Source organism: Schistocerca piceifrons, unplaced genomic scaffold (assembly GCF_021461385.2).
Source record: "Schistocerca piceifrons isolate TAMUIC-IGC-003096 unplaced genomic scaffold, iqSchPice1.1 HiC_scaffold_265, whole genome shotgun sequence".
Taxonomy (NCBI): domain Eukaryota; kingdom Metazoa; phylum Arthropoda; class Insecta; order Orthoptera; family Acrididae; genus Schistocerca; species Schistocerca piceifrons.
The window spans coordinates 22,501-27,500 of NW_025728477.1; the positions used below are offsets into that span (position 1 = coordinate 22,501).

At 54.2% G+C, this 5,000-nt stretch overlaps 1 non-coding gene across 1 annotated transcript in view; it reads right to left on the bottom strand.

The window, feature by feature from the left end:
* Positions 1 to 1,383, bottom strand: part of LOC124743816 — a 1,909-nt gene extending 526 nt beyond the window's left edge. The window contains exon 1 of the ribosomal RNA XR_007010572.1: positions 1 to 1,383. This exon is cut by the window's left edge and continues 526 nt beyond it. This is a non-coding gene — a ribosomal RNA (small subunit ribosomal RNA).
* Between the last annotated feature and the right edge of the window lie 3,617 nt (positions 1,384 to 5,000).

The following is a 5,000-nucleotide window of genomic DNA, read 5'->3' on the forward strand; positions in this document are numbered from 1 at the left end:
AGAACGGCCATGCACCACCACCCACCGAATCAAGAAAGAGCTATCAATCTGTCAATCCTTCCGGTGTCCGGGCCTGGTGAGGTTTCCCGTGTTGAGTCAAATTAAGCCGCAGGCTCCACTCCTGGTGGTGCCCTTCCGTCAATTCCTTTAAGTTTCAGCTTTGCAACCATACTTCCCCCGGAACCCAAAAGCTTTGGTTTCCCGGAGGCTGCCCGCCGAGTCATCGGAGGAACTGCGGCGGATCGCTGGCTGGCATCGTTTATGGTTAGAACTAGGGCGGTATCTGATCGCCTTCGAACCTCTAACTTTCGTTCTTGATTAATGAAAACATACTTGGCAAATGCTTTCGCTTCTGTTCGTCTTGCGACGATCCAAGAATTTCACCTCTAACGTCGCAATACGAATGCCCCCGCCTGTCCCTATTAATCATTACCTCGGGTTCCGAAAACCAACAAAATAGAACCGAGGTCCTATTCCATTATTCCATGCACACAGTATTCAGGCGGGCTTGCCTGCTTTAAGCACTCTAATTTGTTCAAAGTAAACGTGCCGGCCCACCGAGACACTCAATAAAGAGCACCCTGGTAGGATTTCAACGGGGTCCGCCTCGGGACGCACGAGCACGCACGAGGCGGTCGCACGCCTTCAGCTCGCCCCACCGGCAGGACGTCCCACGATACATGCCAGTTAAACACCGACGGGCGGTGAACCAACAGCGTGGGACACAAATCCAACTACGAGCTTTTTAACCGCAACAACTTTAATATACGCTATTGGAGCTGGAATTACCGCGGCTGCTGGCACCAGACTTGCCCTCCAATAGATACTCGTTAAAGGATTTAAAGTGTACTCATTCCGATTACGGGGCCTCGGATGAGTCCCGTATCGTTATTTTTCGTCACTACCTCCCCGTGCCGGGAGTGGGTAATTTGCGCGCCTGCTGCCTTCCTTGGATGTGGTAGCCGTTTCTCAGGCTCCCTCTCCGGAATCGAACCCTGATTCCCCGTTACCCGTTACAACCATGGTAGGCGCAGAACCTACCATCGACAGTTGATAAGGCAGACATTTGAAAGATGCGTCGCCGGTACGAGGACCGTGCGATCAGCCCAAAGTTATTCAGAGTCACCAAGGCAAACGGACCGGACGAGCCGACCGATTGGTTTTGATCTAATAAAAGCGTCCCTTCCATCTCTGGTCGGGACTCTGTTTGCATGTATTAGCTCTAGAATTACCACAGTTATCCAAGTAACGTGGGTACGATCTAAGGAACCATAACTGATTTAATGAGCCATTCGCGGTTTCACCTTAATGCGGCTTGTACTGAGACATGCATGGCTTAATCTTTGAGACAAGCATATGACTACTGGCAGGATCAACCAGGGAGCTGCGTCAACTAGAGCTGAGCAGCCGGCCGCCCGGGAGTGTGTCCCGGGGGCCCGCGCGAACACGCAAGCGTCCGCTCAATCATTCTGCAAACAGGAGGAGGCTGAGCTCCCCTGCACAATACACCTCGAAACCCTCTCAGGTCCCGGCGGCGCGCAGCGCCGTCCCAAGTACTTGGTCGGGTTCGAGAGAGGCGCAATCGCCCGGAGTTAGGCGAGTAGACGCTTTCGGTGCGACCACCCGTGCTCCCAACTGAGCTTGCCGCTGCCGACAGAGGCCCGGGAGCGTGCTGTCGTGGCATTGCCGGCGGGAGACAACACGCGCCACCTACGGTGACCGGCAGCTCCAACGCCAGCGCCACAGAAGGACAAAAGCCCCACTTGGGTGCCGAAGCGAACTCTCCCAGCACAGCGCACGCGCCAACACATCCGCACAGCTGCGATACAAACCACCAGCGAGAACCGCTGGGGCGACCGAGCAGCAGACGGCGTCGCGGCGCCGAGCGCCGGGCGGCGGCGCATCCTCAACGCACACAGTCCTCAATCGGACCAGCACACTGAAGATGTCCACCGCGCTTCGCACCGGGCCCGCGAGGACCTACTTTGGCCGCACGGCGCCGCGCGCAGGGTGCGCCGGCGCGCAGCTGCGACGCCTGCCGCGTCCGTCGGCCGGCGCGCCTGCCACTGGCCGCCCCCACCAGCCGGCTGTAGCGCGTGCGCCCACGCACCGCGCGGCCAGCACGCCGGGAGGCGCCCCCTCACCGGCCGGGGACGGTCCCACCCAGCCACCGCCGCGTATCGCTTCACACCCAGATGCCGTTCAGTTTCGTCGGCATGGTGGGTATCGCTGGAACAACCGGTTAGTACCTCAACCTATCGTCGCCATCACCGATTCACCCCTAGCGAGAACAACCGCACCACAACAGGTTACCATTTGTTCATTTGCGTAACTTCACCAGAAAACGCAGGCGTCCATCGCCATTTGCAACTTCAACGATTATTGCATGCCTGTGTCAGGTGTCACGCCACACTACGTCTGCCCACATACACGCAACAAAATGTGCACGCCTAGACAATACGTGGAAGGTGGCCCCCGTACGTATGCGATGTCCATTGCTCGAACGACTGTCAACCGGCCTCTGTAGCATGTCGCAGATATGGAACGCGGTGCACCATGCCATCACGGTGTGTGAGGAGAGACGACTAGGTCCGAATACATCAACAGACAGCTCATGCTGATCGCCATCCACGGCGTCCGTTCCTCCCACACGTCTCTATGGCGTACCACACTGCAATCCAGCTCTCATAGGGAGACGACACGTAGCTGCGTGCACAATATTTGCACTGTATGGTCCGCCGTTTTTGGGCGCAGTCGTTGTGCGGTCACACATGTGCCACGATGTATCATTCAGTACATAAGGACGAATGTGCAGTACAGATTGTGGTTCACGCGTACGACATCAGCGGACAGTTGACACAGGCCGCACCACAACGTAGCCTGAGTACGTCGCATGCGAAGGGCATTGAACATGCAAACTTCTCACCAACCAGCTTGCGAAGGCAGGGGGCAAGGTGGGGACGTGGGGAGGGGCGGCATGTACGTCCTGCTGCCATCCACATTACAGTGTACAGCAGGAGCATGTGGAAAGTGAGCAAGACTTGCAAGGTGTTTAACATGAAGCGATACACAGGGGTGCGGGCAGTGCGAGTAGCGAACTATATTGCGAGGGTTGCGGGTGGGCAACACTACAGTAATTGAACGAGTCGTATAACAATTACAGAGCAGGTTTAGGCGACAACGTGGGTTACGTTAAGGCGACAACATGGGTTAGGTTAAGGCACAACATGGGTTAGGTTAAGGCACAACATGGGTTAGGTTAAGGCACAACATGGGTTAGGTTAAGGCACAACATGGGTTAGGTTAAGGCACAACATGGGTTAGGTTAAGGCACAACATGGGTTAGGTTAAGGCACAACATGGGTTAGGTTAAGGCACAACATGGGTTAGGTTAAGGCACAACATGGGTTAGGTTGAGGCACAACATGGGTTAGGTTGAGGCACAACATGGGTTAGGTTGAGGCACAACATGGGTTAGGTTGAGGCACAACATGGGTTAGGTTGAGGCACAACATGGGTTAGGTTGAGGCACAACATGGGTTAGGTTAAGGTACAACATGGGTTAGGTTAAGGTACAACATGGGTTAGGTTAAGGTACAACATGGGTTAGGTTAAGGTACAACATGGGTTAGGTTAAGGTACAACATGGGTTAGGTTAAGGTACAACATGGGTTAGGTTAAGGTACAACATAGGTTAGGTTAAGGTACAACATAGGTTAGGTTAAGGTACAACATAGGTTAGGTTAAGGTACAACATAGGTTAGGTTAAGGTACAACATAGGTTAGGTTAAGGTACAACATAGGTTAGGTTAGGTTAGGTTACACGTTGTTGTACGGAAAGGTGTAGGGGGGGGGGGGCGGGGGCGGCAGGTTCGTTGATAGTGATTATAGTAAGTGAATGCTTGTGACATGATCAGATTTGTCACGTCAGGATGCACCTTTGGCTTATTAGAGGCGGCGCTCCAATTCTATGCTTGTGTGAGACCTGTGTCTTTGACTCATGTCATTGTTTGTGCGCTGTGACAGGAGGTACTATTGTGATGTTGGGTGCACCGTTGTATAGGACATGTGTGGGTGTTGGTGCCTGGTCTGCGCAATGGTGGATGTCGAAAGGCTGGGATATTGTATTTTCCGCACGGACCTCCTGGTCTGGTTGTGATAGTGTGGATTGTGTAATGTGGCGGAGAAGATGCACTGGATGTTGTTCCATGCTGGTGCTTACATATTGTATGTGCGCCTGTTAGAAGCAGAGAGTGGTGCGTGATCAGAGTGTCTGGCTGACGTGTGGTTCCCATTTTGGGCAGACTCTTTCAGCATGTATACGGACAGTTGTGTATATTTGCTGTAGTTTGATGGCTCTGCATTGATTACTAATCAGCGCCGTGTGTACGGGTAATCTGGTTCCAGTCCAAAATGTTCCATCTGTGTACATTAGTGACAAAGACTCCCCCCATGCAGTGGGGCTCGGTCTGTTATAACTCTTCCGCGTAATATATTTGCCCCACGTTTTTGCGACTGCGAGTGCGAGTGCAACGCGCATGGGGACCGACATGCTGATGGCTCGGTATCGGACGCCGTACAGTGAGCAACGCGATCGCGTCTCTCGCTCGTAAGTGGTACAGGTCGCGGCTCATGTATACGGACAGCGGGAATGTCGCATATTGGAAATAACTCTTCATGAAACGCAAGTTATAGGGGTGGATTGCACTTTACGAGTGCGGGAAACGTCCGCCGTTCATCCGCTGGAGGTGCGAGTTTGGCGGTTGGGGTGGTGCACGAACGGGTGCGGGTGGCGTCATTGCCGGTCCACGGCTTCGTGCGGCAGAGCCACTGGAGATTGGGTGCTATGGTCGACAGAGGCTGCAGCCTTTGTGGGTGGCGTCGAAAGGCGGCCACTGTGGCGCCATCGCTGTCTTAGTCGGCTTGGCGTCTCATAGATGGCGGTAGCGTCGTTGCAGGAGGTCATGTTGCGGGAGACCTACAGATGGCGGTATGTTTTG